The 18,791-nt window shown below is 47.4% G+C and overlaps 1 protein-coding gene and 1 long non-coding RNA gene across 3 annotated transcripts in view; one reads left to right on the top strand and one right to left on the bottom strand.

The window, feature by feature from the left end:
• LOC115075153 overlaps positions 1–17,140 on the bottom strand; it is an 87,575-nt gene extending 70,435 nt beyond the window's left edge. Inside the window, exon 1 of the long non-coding RNA XR_003852496.1 lies at positions 17,014–17,140. This is a non-coding gene — a long non-coding RNA (uncharacterized LOC115075153). The remainder of the gene's footprint in view (positions 1–17,013) is intronic.
• LOC115074355 (bifunctional heparan sulfate N-deacetylase/N-sulfotransferase 3-like) overlaps positions 1–18,791 on the top strand; it is a 416,141-nt gene that overhangs the window by 235,130 nt on the left and 162,220 nt on the right. The window lies entirely within an intron of this gene.

Below are 18,791 nucleotides of genomic sequence, written 5' to 3'. Positions count from 1 at the left end.
CCCTTCAGGGCCTTTCCCCCCCACCAAGGGAAAAGGCCTGAGATTAAGGATTATAGAGCAGGAAACTCAGGAACTGGCAGGAATGAGGTGTTGAAGGACAGGCAACTCCTACCCCTGAGGAACTGGCAGGAATGAGGTTCTAGAGAACAGGCGATTCCTACTCCTCAGGAATGAGGTGTTGGAGGATAGGTGACACCTTCTCCTGAGGAATTGGCATGAATAAGGTATTGGAGAATAGGTGACTGCTACCCCTGAGGAACAAATAGCAATGAGGTCTTGAAGAATAGACAACTGCTAACCCTGAAGAACCAGCAGGAATGAGGTGTTGGAGGATAGGTGATTCCTACCCCTGAGGAATAGGCAGGAATAAGGTGTTGGAGGATAGGCAACTCCTATTCCTTAAGAACTGGAATGAATAAGGTGTTAGAGAATAGGTGACTGCTACCCCTGAGGAACTGGCAGAAATGAGGTTTTGGAGAAGAGACTATTCCTTTCCACTAAGGGAAAAAGGCCTGGAGAAGGAGATGAAAGGGTGACCTATAAAGAAGAGAGCCCTCAGGAGGACCAGAGTGTGGAGGAAACCAGGGAAACCTGAACATTGCCGGAGAGAGAGCCAGGATGATGGGAGAGAAGTGACTGAAGTGGAGAGGTTGTGAGTAGCTCATGGTGCTGGACATGAGCTCCCTGACCCCCAGGAAGAAAGAGAGAGGGCATGGAATGTGGTGTATGGAAAGGGGTGGACTGGGAGTGCTATTCCAGTGCCAGATCGTTTTTCATAGGAAGTGTATGTTATTGTTTTGTAGGAAATTGTGGTCCATGGGATGAGATGAGATGTCTCTGCCCACAGGGAGGAGCCCCGTGAGCCTCACCATCAGTGGGCGTGGTCTCAGCCATGTGGGACACAGCTGTGAGAGACACTTTATTAGAGAGAAAAGATTAGACATAACCCACGGAGCGACAAATGCCAATAAACACAGTTCTTGAGCACTAAGATATACCCAGGGTGGTACTGCAGATGAGAAGGTCCAGTAGTGGCCCGCAGCGCGGGGCACACCAGGAGGTTCCTGCAGGCTGGTTGAGATACCTCAGAAGTGCAGATCCGGTAGTGGCCCACAGCGCGGGGTACGCAGAGGATGATTGTACTGTAGGTGATGAGGTAGATGAGGTCTTGAGACACAGGAACCAAGCAGAGTATCTTGTAGTAGATGCGGCAATACCCTGCAGCTCAGGATATGTAGAAGTGATAATTCTGAAGAACAGTAGTGGCCCAAGGCCCAGGGTACACCATGGAGACTTCAGCAGTGTTGGTATCGTAGGAAACTGAAGAAGGTACTCACACAAGGAAGTCCAGGAGAGAGACCTGAGGAGCGGGTCAGGCGAAATCCAAGGCAGGAAGGCCTTCCAAGGAGCAGATAGCCAAGACACGGAAGGGCCCCCATGGAGCGGTTACCCAGAGTGTCTGAATGCCACGAGGAGAAACTAGAACAGGAGATCAAAGAATGGAGCGGATTCAGCAATGAGAGAACTCCTTGCTAACTCGTATTAGCAATGGGCTGGTCAGCGAGTTGACGTCATCGGGAGGGGATGCCTCCGAGGTTCCCGCCATGACGTATACAAAAAGGAGAACCTTGCGTGCGCACGCGCCTAGGTGATTCCAGAAGTAAGATGGCGGTCGGCAGTGCCCAGGCCATCCCAGGGACGCCAGAGAGGTTGACGTTGGTTGTCGGAGGCCGCCATTCTTCCCATGATTGACAGTGCAGGGAAAAAAAAAAAAAAAAAAAAAGAGGTGAGCATGAGAGGTCGCAGACGGGCACAACAGTGTATTTTGTCCTGTGACTGTGAATCCCATGAACTCTGGGGATTCAATATGAACTGCTTTACCCCCTGCTAAGATGCTGGGAAAATCCAGAAAGAAATAGTTGGGAGTTCGGTTAAGCCAGTGAGTGGTGTGACTTTCTTATGTGAAGCTTTATTAATGCCAGCTCTAATTAAGAAATAGCAGGACCAGGGTCATGGAGGGTAGGACAGTCAGGAAAAGTATTCTGCCCTGCTGCTTCACTATCTACATGACCCAAACTGGCAAATCCACAAAATAAAATAGAGAGGCTGAACCGCACCATATGGGAGAAATCCCCTTGCCATTCTACGTGCTGGATAATGAGGGTACATAGAGGGCTGTGTTACTGGCTAGAGCCGAAGAGCCAGGTTTTCTGAGAGGAGACCTGGAGCGAGTCTGATACATGGTGGTAGGGGCAGATCCTTTGAAGATCCTCGTTCTTGCACTGCTGAGGTGCATTGTTATTTGGGATGTAGCCTACAGGAGTAAGTAAGTGGGCTGGTATAAGAACATAAAGACATAAGAACATGCCATACTGGGTCAGATCAAGAGTCCATCAAGCCCAGCATCCTGTTTCCAACAGTGGCTAATCAAGGCTATAAGAACCTGGCAAGTACCCAAAAACTATCCATGCTAATGACGCTAATAATAGCAGTGGCAATTTTCTAAGTCAACTTAACTAATAGCAGGTAATGGACTTCTCCTCCAAGAACTTCTCCAAACCTTTTTTAAATCCATCTACACTAACTGTACTAACCACATCCTCTGGCAACAAATTCCAGAGTTTAATTGTGCGTTGAGTGAAAAAGAACTTTCTCCGATTAGTGCTACATGCTAACTTCATGGAGTGCCCCCTGGTCAAAAAAGCAAACAGAATGTTGGGAATTATTAGGAAGAAAATGGTGAATAAAACGGAAAATGTCATAATGCCTCTGTATCGCTCCATGGTGAAACCCCACCTTGATGACTGTGTACAATTCTGGTCGCCACATCTCAAAAAAGATATAATTGCGATGGAGAAGGTACAGAGAAGCGCGACCAAAATAAGGGGAATGGAACAGCTCCCCTATGAGGAAAGGCTAAAGAGGTTAGGACTTTTCAGCTTGGAGAAGAGACGGCTGAGGGGGGATATGATAGAGGTGTTTAAAATCATGAGAGGACTAGAACGGGTAGATGTGAATCGGTTATTTAGTCTTTCAGACTAGGGGGCACTCCATGAAGTTAGCATGTTGCACATTTAAAACTAATCGGAGAAAGTTCTTTTTCACTCAATGCACAATTAAACTCTGGAATTTGTTGCCAGAGGATGTGGTTAGTACAGTTAGTGTAGCTGGATTTAAAAAAGGTTTGGAGAAGTTCTTGGAGGAGAAGTCCATTACCTGCTAAAGTTGACTTAGAAAATAGCCACTGCTATTACTAGCAACAGTAGCGTGGAATAGACTTAGTTTTTGGGTACTTGCCAGCTTCTTATGGCCTGGATTGGCCACTGTTGGAAACAGGATGCTGGGCTTGATGGACCCTTGGTCTGACCCAGTATGGCATGTTCTTATGACTCGTAAACCACTAGGCTGAGGTCAATCTTGAATGCATTTGAGTTTGTCAGGATCCATGTGAAAACCCTGCTGGGAGACTATGTAACCCAGAAATGGGAGGCTCTCTTTTACAAATAAGGGTTTTTCAAGTTTGACATAGTTGTCAGAGATGTTGGAGTAGCCGGGACAGTCTCGGCGGTGGGTAACCAGGTCCTTAGAGAAAACTAATTTGTCGATCAAGTAAATGACTACACACTTATAGAGGACATCCCTGAAGATCTTTCATCATGTTTTAGAACATGGCTAGTGTATTGCACAATCCAAACGGCATGACCAGATACTGATGACCATTTCTGGTGTTAAAAGCTGTTTTCCATTTGTCGCCATCTCGAATCCTTCGTCTCTAAGAAGTTTTCGACATCAGAGCATAATTATAGAATTGGTGACAAGGAATTACTGGCAATCAAACTCACGCTAGAGGAATGGCATCAGTAGTTGAAGGGGGCACAGCATCGTATAGTCATCTATACTGGCCCTTAAAACTTGGAGCACCTCCACCAGGCCCAGCATCTGAACCTGCGGCAGGCAAGTTGGAGACTTTTCTTCACCCGCTTTGACTTCAAACTCAGATACAGGCCAGCAGCCAAAATCATCCTAGCAGATGCTCCCTCACTCCTTTTTGACTCAGGATACCACTGAACCACTCCGGTACATCAGAGACCCTACCCAGATCCTCCTTGCCTCCACCATGGCCATCCCTCCAGGGGAAGACTGTTGTTCCTTGTAAGTACCATGAAAAAAAGTGTTAAGCTGGTCCCACGATTCCCGCTTCGCAGGCCACCCTGGACAAGCCGGGACCCTTCAGAACATGCCATACTGGGTCAGACCAAGGGTCCATCAAGCCCAGCATCCTGTTTCCAACTGTGGCCAATCCAGGCCATAAAAACCTGGCAAGTACCCAAAAACTAAGTCTATTCCACGCTACTGTTGCTAGTAATAGCAGTGGCTATTTTCTAAGTTAACTTAATTAACAGAAGGTAATGGACTTCTCCTCCAAGAACTTATCCAATCCTTTTTTAAACACAGCTACACTAATTGCACTAACCACATCCTCTAGCAACAAATTCCAGAGCTTAATTCTACGTTGAGTGAAAAAGAACATTCTCCGATTAGTTTTAAATGTGCTACATGCTAACTTCATGGAGTACCCCCTAGTATTTCTATTTTCCAAAAGAGTAAATAACTGATTCACATTAACCTGTTCTAGACCTCTCATGATTGTAAACACCTCTATCATATCCTCCCTCAGCCGTCTCTTCTCCAAGCTGAGAAGTCCTAACCTCTTTAGTCTTTCCTCATAGGGGAGCTCTTCATTCTGGTCGTCCTTCTCTGTACCTTCTCCATCGCAATTATATCTTTTTTGAGATGCGGCGACCTGAATTGTACACGGTATTCACGGTGCGGGCTCACCATGGAGTGATACAGAGGCATTATGACATTTTCTGTTTTATTCACCATTCCCTTTCTAATAATTCCCAACATTCTGTTTGCTTTTTTGACTGCTGCAGCACACTGAACCGATGATTTCAATGTGTTATCCACTATGACGCCTAGATCTCTTTCTTGGGTGGTATCTCCTAATATGGAACCTAACTTGTGTAACTATAGCATGGGTTATTTTTCCCTATATGCATCACCTTGCACTTATCCACATTAAATTTCATCTACCATTTAGATGCTCAATTTTCCAGTCTCAGAAGGTCTTCCTGCAATTTATCACAATCTGCTTGTGATTTAACTACTCTGAACAATTTTATATCTGCAAATTTGATTACCTCACTTGTCGTATTTCTTTCCAGATCATTTATAAGTTTATTGAAAAGTATGGGTCCCAATACAGATCCCTGAGGCACTCCACAGCCCACTCCCTTCCACTGAGAAAAAATTGTCCATTTAATCGTACTCTCTGTTTCCTGTCTTTTAGCCAGTTTGTAATCCACGAAAGGACATCGCCACCTATCCCATGATTTTTTACATTTCCTAGAAGCCTCTCATGAGGAACTTTGTCAAACGCCTTCTGAAAATCCAAATATACTACATCTACCAGTTCACCTTTATCTACATATTCATTAAATCCTTCAAAAAAGTGAAGCAGATTTGTGAGGCAGGAGCCTTGGGTAAAGCCATGTCTTTCTATATATTCTGTGATTTTGATATTTTAAACATTTTCCACTATTTTTCCTGGCATTGAAGTCAGGCTAACTGGTCTGTAGTTTCCCGGATCGCCCCTGGAGCCCTTTTTAAATATTGGGGTTACATTAGCCACCCTCCAATCTTCAGGTACAATGGATGATTTTAATGATAGGTTACAAATTTTTACGAATAGGTCTGAAATTTCATTTTTTTAGTTCCTTCAGAACCCTGGGGTGTATACCATCCAATCCAGGTGATTTACTACTCTTCAGTTTGTCAATCAAGCCTACCACATCTTCTAGGTTCACCGTGATTTGGTTAAGTCCATCTGAATCATTACCCATGAAAACCTTCTCCTATACGGGTATGTCTCCAACATCCTCTACAGTAAACACTAAAGCAAAAAAATCATTTAATCTTTCCACGATGGCCTTATCTTCTCTAATTGCCCATTTAACCCCTTTATCATCTAACGATCCAACTGACTTCCTCATAGGCTTTCTGCTTCGGATATATTTTAAAAAGCTTTTACTGTGAGTTTTTGCCTCTACGGCCAACTTATTTTCAAATTCTCTCTTATTCTGGCTTATCAATGTCTTACATTTAACTTGCCAATGTTTATGCTTTACCCTATTTTCTTCTGTTGGATCCTTCTTCCAATTTTTGAATGAAGATCTTTTGGCTAAAATAGCTTCTTTCACCTCCCCTTTTAACCATGCCGGTGATCATTTTGCCTTCTTTCTACATTCCTTACAGGTCGATACTCTAAGGCCGCGGTAGAAAGAGTGCGGCAGTGCCGGGCGCACCCTCGTTCCCCGCACGCACAGTTCTCTTCACATACCACTCGATACTCTATGTAAATTACTTGCAAATGCAAGCCGCGTCTGCGAAGCGTTAGGCCCACGCAACCCATTTTACTGTATAGGCGCTTAATACAGTGCCTATACAGTATCCTGGGTGCGCTGGTACCAGGAAGTGGATGGTTCCCCCCCTCCCGAAGCAAGGCGCAGGGCGAAAATTAAAACAAAAAGGGAATAAAGTGTTATATATATATACACATATACACCTTGTCACTTTCCGAATCCCCCATTTCCACATGGGCGGGCGGGCATCGAGGCGGTGGCGGGAGGGTGGGCGCCCGTTCATCCAGGCGGCGGCGGCAGGAGCCGGCAGGCGGGTGCCCGTGTTTGATCCAGGCGGCGGCGAGAGCCGGCGGGAGGGTGGGCGTGAGTTTGATCCAGGCGGCAGCGGGAGCCGGCGGGCGTGCATTCATCCAGGCGGAGGGAGCCGGCGGCGAAAGCGGCCTCCGGTAGCCCCCACCGGCAGTGAATGAATGCACGCCTGTGTACACCCGTGCGATTTCGGCGCTCAACGTCACGACGCTTGACGTCACAGCATGTGACGTTCGCTAATGCACTGCCTTGAGCGCCGAAATCGCACGGGCGTACACAGGCGTGCATTCATTCACTGCCGGCGGGGGCTGCCGGAGGCCGCTTTCGCCGCCGGCTCCCTCCGCCTGGATGCATGCACGCCCTCCGGCTCCCGCCGCCGCCTGGATCAAACGCGCGCCCACCCGCCCGCCGGTTCCCGCCGCCGCCTGGATCAAACGCGCACCCACCCGCCCGCCGGCTCCCGCCGCCGCCTGGATCAAACGCGCGCCCACCCGCCCGCCCACGTGGAGATGGGGGGATATAGATATATATATAACAACTTTACGCTGCAAATGTTAGTATATATGGAGGTTGTCCATGGTGCAGTCCAGTACGTAGCTTTTCGAACACCACACTAGCACCAGGTAGAGGGTAGGCGGTAAACTAACAGGTTAAGGACGCAGCAAAATAGCGGGTTACAAAGGAGATAATCGGAGCGCGCGTCACAGTATCGGAGGGGAATAGCTAATTAGTTCATTTACATATCATATACATGCTGCGTGCGGAAAAGGTTACGGGTCGGTTTCAAGAAGCGCTAAGGACGCGTGAAACTGGAGACTGTATCGCAGGATCGCCTTACGCGTCCCAATTGTGCGCCCACAGCGAGTTAATCTCCAACCGCACCTTACAGTATCGAGCTGTTAATGTGTAGATTGCTCCATCATTTCTACTGGTGGCCTGAAATGCAGAAGGATGTTCAGGCTTATGTGGACTCTTGTCTTGTCTGCACAAGGCAGAAACCATTGGCTGGACAACCTTGTGGGCTGTTAAAGGTTTTGCCAGCCCCCAATGAACCTTGGATGCCCATCTCTACCGACTTTGTCGTGGATTTATCTCTCTCTAACGGCAATAATATCATCTCGGTGGTAGTTGACCATTTCTCTAAAATGCCACACTTCACACCATTGCTGATGGCTGAGGGAGATATGATAGAGGTGTTTAAAATCATGTGAGGTCTAGAACTGGAAGATGTGAATCAGTTATTTACTGATGCTAGTAATAGCAGTGGCTGTTCCCTAAGTCAATATGATTAATAGCAGTTACATATATGATTCTATGTAACTGCTATTAATCATGTTGACTTAGGGGTAGATTTTCAAACCGCCCATCAGGCGCAAGCAAAAGTACGCGGGATTTTAGTAGATACGCGCGTATCCGCTAAAATCCTGGATCGGCGTGCGCAAGGCTATCAATTCCGTATAGCCGGCGCGCGCCAAGCCGCGCAGCCTACCCCCGTTCCCTCCGAGGCCTCTCCGAAATCAGAGCGGCCTCGGAGGGAACTTTCTTTTGCCCTCCCCTCACCTTCTCCTCCCTAACCCATCCGCCCCTGTCTAAACCCCCCCCCTTACCTTTGTCGGGGGATTTACGCCTCCCTCCAGGAGGCGTAAATCCCCGCGTGCCAGCGGGCCGCTAGCGCGCCGGGACGCAACCTGGGGGCGGGTCCGGAGGGCGCGGCCATGCCCCCGGGCCCGCCCCCGGAACGCTCCCGACACGCCCCGAAAACGCCGCGCGGTTCGGGCCCGCCTCCCAACACGCCACCGACACGCCCCCCTCAGAAAACCCCGGGACTTACGCGAGTCCCGGGGCTCTGCGCGCGCCGGTAGGCCTATGTAAAATAGGCTCACCGGCGCGCAGGGCCCTGCTCACCTAAATCCGCCCGGATTTGGGCGGATTTAGGCGAGCAGGGCTCTTATAATCCACCCCTTAGGGAATAGCCACTGCTATTACTGGCATCAGTAGCATGGGATCTACTTAGTGTTTGGGTACTTGCCAGGTACTTGTAGCCTGGATTGGCCACTGTTGGAAACAGGATGCTATGCTTGATTAACCCTTGGTTTGACCAAGTATGGCAAATTCTTATGTTCTTATGGACCTTGATCACAAGCTTCGCCGCCTGCCTCAACCTTTGCCTGGACCTTGCCCATGAGCTTTGCTGCCTACCTTGACCTTTGCCTGGATCTTGACCAAGAGCTTCACTGCCTGCCTCTAACCCTTCGGCATTCTGCCTACTATGCTTCTTCCACCTGGACTTCCATCTACGTAGAGGCCCCACCTAAGTCCCGCTTCCCAAGGGCTCAACCTAAGGAGAACATGGGCTGATAGTGGTGAAGCTCCAGCTGGGCCTCTGCCTTCCACCAGCCTCACGTACCAAGAGTCCACCAGCATAACAGAGCCAGTGTAGGGTTTTCAGGATTAGAGCTATTGATCACTGATCTCTTCTGTTTGCTTTCATAATCAAGCAGGCTGCAAAGTTCTGTATGAATTGCAATGGGTGGTTGAGGCAGTCCAGGCAAGAGATTTGAAGGCCCAAGTAGGAGTTTTGAAGGCTGTGTCTTCCAGGAGGGGATAGAGTTGTGAAATAAACATAGGTGATTCTAGCACCTAGGGTATGGAAGGGAGCTGGGAGTCTAGTATGATGGCTAGTGTGAGGTAATCTACAAATTTGATCACAGTAAATTATGCAGAGTAGTTAAATCTCAAGCAGATTGTGATTAATTGCAGGATGACCTTGCGAAACTGGAAAATTGGGCATCAACGCACAATTAAACTCTGGAATTTGTTGTCAGAGGATGTGGTTAGTGCAGTTAGTATAGCTGTGTTTAAAAAAGGATTGGATAAGTTCTTGAGGGAGAAGTCCATTACCTGCTATTAATTAAGTTGACTTAGAAAATAGCCACTGCTATTACTAACAACGGTAACATGGAATAGACTTAGTTTTTGGGTACTTCCCAGGTTCTTATGGCCTGGATTGGTCACTGTTGGAAACAGGATGCTGGGCTTGATGGACCCTTGGTCTGACCCAGTATGGCATGTTCTTATGTGGACAAGTGCAAGGTGATTCATATAGGGAAAAATGACCTATGCTACAGTTACACAATGTTAGGTTCCATATTAGGAGTTACCACCCAGGAAAAAGATCTAGGTGTCATTGAAATCGTCAGTTCAGTGTGCTTTGGCAATCAAAAAAGCAAACCATGTTAGGAATTATTTGGAAGGGAATGGTGAATAAAACAGAAAATGTCATAATGCCTCTGTATCACTCCATGGTGAGACTGCACCTTGAGTACTGTGTACAATTCTGGTCACTGCATCTCAGAAAGGATATAGTTGCACTGGAGAAAGTGCAGAGAAGGGCGACCAAAATGATAAGGGGCATGGAATAGCTCCCCTATGAGGAAAGGCTATAGAAAAATTATTTTCACTCAGCACATGGTTAAACTCTGGAATTCATTGCCAGAGGATGTGATTACAGCAGTTAGTGTAACTGGGTTTAAAAAAAGTTTGGATAAGTTCCTAGAGGAAAAATCCATAAATTATAGTAATTAATAAGTAATAGTAGGATTTGATTTATCTAATGTTTAGGTACTTGCCAGCTACTTGTAACTTGGATTGGTCACTGTTGGACCCTTGGTCTGACCCAGTATGGCATATCTTATGTTGTTATGTTCTGTTCTATGGACTGGGGAGCTGAGGATTAGAGTTGTATCACCAAGGGTCACTCGTGTGTGGTGGATTGGCTTCTTGGAGTTTCCAGCTCAGCTTTTGTCAACATCTTTATATTTCTAGTCTGTGGTTAGTCATGCGGTATAATTAAATTCTTCTGGGAAGATCATCCTCTGCTCTCCACTAACCCTGGCCAGTTGTGCTCATTACTGCAGGACAGATGCAAACAGGGCCACTAGCAGCCTAGATATGTAATTATTGCTGCTGGCACTTTGAAGACTGCTGTGCAATACATTTCCTCTCTCCTTTTTGATTTGTGCTATTTTGCTCTTGAAGCTTTCTTTTACATTTTTTTTTACTGACAGAGTGATATCCTCAAGAGTACACAGATGTTTAATATCCAGGCAGCTGGATTTTGGGCAAAGGGCTTGTCATGGAAAATGCAGATAAAGAGCCAGTCAGTCTGGAGAGAATTCAGGAGCCACTGGACACAACATCCCATGAGCATCCTCTTGCCCCCAGACTCACTCCCTGGCAGTCAAGAGAGGCAGTGATGGAGGACAGCGACAGAAAAGCAGGTTAAGGGGAGAATGAGGAAACAGTGATCAATCTTCAGACACAGGAAACCCAGCTGTGGTTTGCAGTTTGTAAGAGATGTGGGAGGTGTGCCAGCACTGGTTTGCCTGCAGGTGACTAGATTTGTCTCTTGTTGTAAATGAGAGCAGAGATTTAAGAAGGGCTGAGAAGAATCTGTACCTGGAGCAGGGCCTTTATTTGCTAGTGAAATGCAGTCACTCTGAAAACCTCTGTGCTTTCTCCTCTATTCCTGGCAGCATCCCCTTTTCATGCCCCCTCTACAAGAAGATGCATGTAGCTCATGGCTTGCTAGCTGATAGCTGTGCACGGCCGTACTAGATGTAAACGCCTGATCTTGGTGGAGGTCCAGGACCCTTCCAGCACCTCTTCAGGTGATAACACATGTGCACTTCCTGCTCAGGCAGGGAGGAATAGCTGGTGCATCTTGCTCTCGTTTTGAAGTCTGACATGCAAAAGGAACAAATGTGTTAGATGTTGATTGTTACTGTTCTTGCTATTTTTGCTACTTACTTATCAGGTCCTTATTCAGCTGCTGTGCGGCTCGGCTAGTTAGCTGGATAAACTTATCCAGCTAACCAGGGCTGTATACTGAATATACCTGGCCGAGCCACACAGCAGCTGAATAAGGACCTATGGGCTGACTAGCCAGATTTAATTTATTATTTATTTGATTGATTTCTATTCTGCCTTTCACTCACTTCCAAGCAGATTACATTCAGAGACTGAGGGTATTTCCCTGTCCCCAGAGGGTTCACAATCTCTAAGGGATTCATTTACTAAATGTTTTCTCCCATTCTATGTCCATGGAGAAAATGCTTAATAAATGAGCCCCTAAGTTTGTACCTGAGGCAGTGGAGGATAAAGTGACTTGCTCAAGGTCACAAGGAGCGGCAGTGGGATTTGAACCCTGGTTTCACTGCTGAATACAGAATAAATTGTCTGGATTACTCAGCTCCTCCCAGTTAAACTTCAGGAACGCCCCTAGTTTATCTTCACTTAGCCGTATAATTAACTTCTCAGTTATCTGGCTAAATGCTTTTGAATGTGGACCTCAACAAGTGTGAGCATAACAAAATGTGACAAGAAATGGCAGAGGATGCCTCGCTGGCCCTCTGCTGAGAAAGATATAATTGCGATGAGAAGGTACAGAGAAGGGCGACCAAAATGATAAAGGGGATGGAACAGCTCCCGTATGAGGGAAGACTAGCCACTGCTATTAATTGCATCAGTAGCATGGGATCTTCTTAGTGTTTGGGTAATTGCCAGGTTCTTATGACCTGTTTTGGCCTCTGTTGGAAACAGGATGCTGGGCTTGATGGACCCTTGGTCTGACCCAGTAATGCATGTTCTTATGAGGAGTGGGGAATTTTAGGGGCTGCTGCACAGGGAGAAGTCACTTGTACCCTGTTTACTTCCCTTCATATTCTGAAAATATTTTGAGAGGTGAAAACATGAGGCAAGGAATCATTTCATGACAAGGGGGAAGTGGAAATCAAAACAAGATGGGTGAGGACCCCCTGTGTAGTCCTGCTCCAGTGACGGAGATCCCCACGCCTCCCCTCGCCATTCCTGCAGCAGGCAGCACTGCGGGAGCTCAGGGTGCTGCTCTCATGCCCTGAACAAGAAGCATGAGAGCCCCCGCGTGGCCTCTTTCCCAAGCACTCGCCTGCCCACAGGAAATCCTGCCGTTTGCACGACTCGGTTACTGGGGTTTAGATAAAGTGTGCGGCTGATACACAGAGAGAAAGCCCAGCAAACAAGCTGAAGGGGAGACGCTCTTATTGGACTAATTGCACACATTTGCAAGGAGCTTTTGAGAGCTTTGCTCCCTTCCTCAGGAGAGTGCAAGACAAGCTAAGGGTTGTGCTCCCTGCATACAGAGCTGGCTTACTCACACAGTCAGCGTTTGCTTCCAAAGTGTTCTTGCTTTGTTTAATGCCTGCTTTTCACAATAGTGCAGATAAACACAAGCCCGCGCTTCCAGCACTTTGTTTATAAACCTCCCCCCCCCCCCGGGCATCTTCCCTGTCCATGATCTGCAGTCGCTGCTGCCACACCCGGGTTGCATTTTGAAATGTAGAGTAACTACAATGTGGAAATACGCTGCTCACATTCACCAATCCACATCCCCACTTCTCCTTGGGCCCAGTAACTCGGCATCCCTGGCACTGTTCAAGACCTTCCCCAGCTTCCTTATTTAAGAACCTCTCCTTCCCTTGGTCCTCTGCCAACTTATGGCATGGAAAAGGTGAAAAGGCTGGCAGTGAGCAGCTGAGACGCAGGTGGGCATGGCGGTGCAACCTGGCATCCTTCTGCTTCAAGTCTGCGCCCCCCTGCCTACATGGAGGGGGCTCTTCTTCAGAGACTGAAGCATAATTTATTACCCCTGTCACTTAGTGCGGGTAATGGAGCAAGGACAGCTGTTTCTGAAGCTCTAAATACCTGCGCTGAAGCCCTTTAGGGTAATACAAAGACAGTGCGAAAACTGCACACAGCCTAGACAATGCAAAATTAATTGGAAAATGGGCGCCCGGGGACTTAGGCAGACCCTGGCGGCCTGTAAACATTTGTTCAGCGACAGAGATACTGTAAGAGCAGTCCATTAAACCAGTAATGTTCCTGCTCCCGTTACCAGCACCTCCTACCACACACGAGTTAACATCAATCACACTTATTAGCTTTGCTCGTCTGCTGCTCTAAAAATACATCAGCGTAAACTGGCAGCAAAGCTTCATAGTGTGCACCGGTCACTCACAGATAACTCGTCTTACTGCCCTCAGCCCTGCAGGACAAAGGTCCCCAGCTCATGAAGGTGGCAGGAGCTTCATAGTGTGCACCAGTCACTCACAGATAAATCATCTTACTGCCCTCAGCCCTGCAGGACAAAGGTCCCCAGCTCATGAAGGTGGCAGGAGCTTCATAGTGTGCACCGGTCACTCACAGATAAATCATCTTACTGGCCTCAGCCCTGCAGGACAAAGGTCCCCAGCTCATGAAGGTGGCAGCGAACCTTCATAGTGTGCACCGGTCACTCACAGATAACTCGTCTTATGCCCTCAGCCCTGCAGGACAAAGGTCCCCAGCTCATGAAGGTGGCAGGAAGCTTCATAGTGTGCACCGGTCACTCACAGATAACTCGTCTTACTGCCCTCAGCCCTGCAGGACAAAGGTCCCCAGCTCATGAAGGTGGCAGCGAACCTTCATAGTGTGCACCGGTCACTCACAGATAACTCGTCTTACTGCCCCCAGCCCTGCAGGACAAAGGTCCCCAGCTCATGAAGGTGGCAGGAGCTTCATCGTGTGCACCGGTCACTCACAGATAACTCGTCTTATGCCCTCACCCCTGCAGGACAAAGGTCCCCAGCTCATGAAGGTGGCTGAGTGGGAATTGTATTTTTAATCCCTGATAGTTTATATTATTACCACACACACTTCCAGATGCCCCAGAGATTTAGGGAATGCTCACCTGCCCAAGAGCTGAAAGAAGTCTTCTCCAGGGCATCGTACGGATGTCAGGTCTTCCCTCCCGGAGCTGCTGTGCTGGGGCCCCCAGTTTCCATCTGATGGGGTTATGATATTCCCTGGGACTGGCGAGGAGGATCTTTTAGGTATGCATGGTGCTTTCCTGCATGCTGGCAGGACACGTTTCCTGCCCTCGCTGCATGCCTTGAGGATGAAATGGAGTTAAAAGTCTTTATATTATTACAGCTGTGACGGTGAGCGCAGGGTAAAAGTACAGACCTTTCTGTAAGGGTCTCAGAGAGAGACGTACTCACAGGCTTAGCTCAGATCCTTTGTCTGAGAATGGAGCTCTCTCACTAAGTGTAAGGTCCTGCTTTTAGGGGTGACAGTCAAGATAAGATGACACCCTGAGCCAGGAAACAGAAAACAGAGCATGTCCATTCACATCATGCCTGACGACGCACAATCCAGTTCTCATGACCCATTGGATGAAAGATTGCATGCCACTGAATTGTAATTAGGTTCATTGATACCATCACAGGTCACATGTAAGAAAAATAATCAAAATAACCCAAAAGCTCACACTTTTTGCTTATTAGGACGCGCACTAGACCACACCTGTAGCTGCCTTTGTCTCCGTGCTTTGTTCAGCTTTCCTTCTCACTCTCAGCAGCCTCCAGGGCTCAGCTGTTTTATTCTGCCTCAGTGCTAGATGCACACTGAGCACTCTGCAAGTTAGTGATGTTGAACTGCATCTAACTATGTTTGGTAAAATGTCTTTCCTTTTTAGGCCTCTTATTGAATAAGCGCTTGATACACAGAGCTTACGAACACTTACAGTCAGGCAGCTTCTCCCAAGGTGACACTGCGGTGGTACAGCACACTTTCTTCTTATTAAACTTTGAGACAATTAAGCTCTTAGTTAAGGTGAGGCCCACAGCGATCTTCTGTTGTGGACTTGTCTCATCATTCAGTTTTAATGAGTTTCTGAAACGAGGCGGGTGCCTTGGGGCATGCAGGTGCCCTGCATTTAGGCTTGGTGCAGGCTAATCAGAGAGATTGCAGGGCTATTGTGGCCTAGACCCACGCTTGCAGTGCCCCCTGATCCTCCAGCCTCTTCTACCATGTCGTCCCTAACAACTTTCCCCACAGTAATGGTCTCCTGTGGTACTGAGGTCCCAGGCATTACTCAGGACAGCGGCCTTAGCCTTTGCTCTGTGTCCTGGCCATCTTCACTGCAGGCATCAGTGACTGGGCGTTTAACCTGCTGGCTAGTTTGCACACGCTTACTTCTAAACAGACGTCCAGACTCTTCAGGAAATCCTTATTCATGTTCAAGCTCCACACACGCTCCTTCTAGAAAGTATTGCAAGTTTAATCTTCAGGGCAACAAACAATTTTTCAGTAAATAAATAAAGTCCATACTCAGCTTCCATAAAAAAATCCCCCCCCAAAACTCCTTGAGACTTCTCAGACTGGTTAGGTTACAGCCAGACAGCACTTGTGATCTTTACATAGCATTGCTCCCAGAAACCACTTGTTAACTCATCAAGGGGAAATGTTCCTTCTGGGCACTTGAGAGAGGCAGCTGGCTACCATTCACCGGGCTGCAGTCAAATGCCCTCTTCCTGCTTAATTCTTCAGCGTCTCTTTGGGGAGTTCTTAGCAGTAAAAAAAACTCCCAAAAATTCAACACAAGGGGTAGTCCCACTAATTCCTTTTTCATCACTCTCCCTTGTAAGTTTTCCTTAAACACTTCTGCAGAACTTTCTCTTTTCTCAAAATCAGCAGTTTAGAATTTCCTTTTGCACAATAAGCCTGGCCAAAATTCACTTATCTTGGTACCTGAGCCCAGTAAAGGTGCTTCAGCTCATCCTCTTCATCATCTGCCACCCCTTCTACTGCTCCGGGAGTCTCTTTTACAGGTGCGAACGATTCCACCCCCTCCCTGACTCATGTGTGCTGCTTGGCTGTCTGCCCAAGAGACAAGGCAGCAATTGTGAATGATCTGCGCCGCTGCGGTACCGGTCTACCACTCCTTCAGATCCAGGCCGCTTCTGCCTCTGGGCTCCTTTTTGCACTGTCCTGCTGCCCTTTGTAAAGTCCAAGGCTTCAAAACGGACTTCCACTGCCTTAGCCTGGCTAGGGGCCCCTCTTTGAGCTGGGCTAGTAAATAAAACTAGCCAAGCTCCCCCAAAATAACATAGAAACACAAGTTATATAAACAGTTTGAATTGCTCCAGAAAATTTATTTTGCTACTCACACCACCCCCCAGTCCAACAGCTGGGTTTTCCCAAAATATCTCCTGTTCTCCAGAACACAAAAGTAATGCTCAGGCTTTATAGCCAGCAGTTGCCACCCTGCTAGGGGACTGCACAACTCTCCCCAACGTCGTGCTGCAGTCAGCGGTCTTCCCAAACCAAAATCTAGTAAGAGCCCCCTCTGGAAAACAAGCAAAAGCAAGGAACATTTCTCTCAATGTTTTAAATCTTCCCTTCCCCCAGCCATGTCACTCACTCCCTTTCCATGGCTGACTGCGAGGACTCCTCTGTCAACGAATCCACCTCCATGAGACTTCCCTCGTCCTCTGAAGAGCAGGCCTTCTTATGCCAGCTCCACCATTCAGGTCCACCCTCCTCTTCAATTACCATCGGTTCAGGTGAATCTGATTCACTATTATGGCGCACAGCTGGCTGCTCTGTTTCCTCCCCCACCCATGGGTCAAGCTGTGCCTCTAAGAGCTTGGGAGTTGTAGTCCTTCTAGCCCTCTCTAGCACCCCCTGGTGTCTAACTCGAGTGTTGGTTGTGCTTTTCTTCACATTATTCCGGCTTTTCTGCCCCACATAGGGTTGTGCTTCATCACACGGTGCTCTGGGAAATATACTTCCCTGCTCAAATACTTTCACTTTTTCCTTATTTCTACCCAATCATGCGCTGATCCTATGGTTTTTAAAAAGGGATTCCTGCACACAGACTAAGACACAAGCTGGTGCATCACCACAATATCATTAGCTATCATTTTACCAGTTCATTTCCTTTCCTTGAGTCCTGACAGACCAGTTCAGAGAAGTAGTTTTACCCTCACTTGCCAGCAGGTGGAGGCAGAGAACTTCTTCCTCTTCTGAGGTCACTGAGACTATATTCTGGGATAGCAGGATAGGCCTCCAGTAGCCTCTTGTCCTAGCTCTTTTTTTTTGTTTCTTATGCCTCTCACAAGTAAAAATACGGAAAAATAGAAGAAATGTAAATGTTCCCTATCAAACTGTGAACAGGATGCCCTGCCCTTCCTTCCCCATAAGATCTCTTTCTTTTTTTGTGTGTGTCTCAGGAGAGGGAGGGAAGAGACACACCAATCACAAACTACAACAATAAAAAAAATTCATGACTACAAATCCCAACTCTTCCCCCCTTACCTTACCTTCTGCTTTGCCCCCTCCTTTATTATCTCTGGAGTGCTTGTCTGGACTGGTCTGTCAGGACTGAAGGAAAGGAAATTAACTGGTAAGATTAAATGTTACTTTCCTCTTCGTCCTGCAGACCAGTCCAAAGAAGCGGGACATGCCTGAGCAGTACCTGTTCCAGGTAGGACAAGGCCTCTAGGACTCTCTTGCCAAAACTTATATCCTCCCTTGTCTGTAAGTCCGGTCATTTCACGAATGAGTGCAACAAAGACCATGTTGCTGCTTTGCAGATATATATATTCTGCCCTTGAAGGTGCCTGGACTCTCACTTGAATGTCCTATATAGGCTGATCCTATTGCCTCCTTGGCCTGTTTTTGGATGCATGCTTAAGATGCTGCCTGTTCTTTCCTCTGGCCCTCAAACAGGACAAACAGTCTGTCTAACTTCCTAAAGTTGTTCGTGTCCTTGAGGTATTGAAGCAGAACTCTCCTAACATCTAGTAAGTGCAAGTTCTTTTTTGAGTCTGCACATAACGCCTTTCTGAACCTGGAAAAGAAATCTCCTGAGTTCACTAAAATGCTGACACCACCTTAGGTAAAAATGAAAGTACCAGGCAGATTATGACCCCATCTGCATGGAATGTCAAGCAGGGCTCTTGAAATGACAGTGCCTAGAGCTCCGAGACCCTTCTAGCTGAGACCCTTCTGTCTTCAGCATCAGATCCTTCAAGGACATTTTTGTCAGACATTCAAAGGGTGCCTTCGCGGAACCAAATTTAGATCCATGCTGGCACTACCCGTAATCAAGGACACATGTGCTTTACTGCCCTCAAGGAGTTTACTGTGCCTGGGTGGGAGCCAACCTCTTTAACATGATAGTGCTGCTGCTACTTG

The sequence above is a fragment of the Rhinatrema bivittatum genome, chromosome 1, assembly GCF_901001135.1.
Source record: "Rhinatrema bivittatum chromosome 1, aRhiBiv1.1, whole genome shotgun sequence".
Lineage (NCBI taxonomy): Eukaryota > Metazoa > Chordata > Amphibia > Gymnophiona > Rhinatrematidae > Rhinatrema > Rhinatrema bivittatum.
Note: the sequence above shows the minus strand (reverse complement) of the source record. Positions and strands in the feature narration are given on the sequence as shown.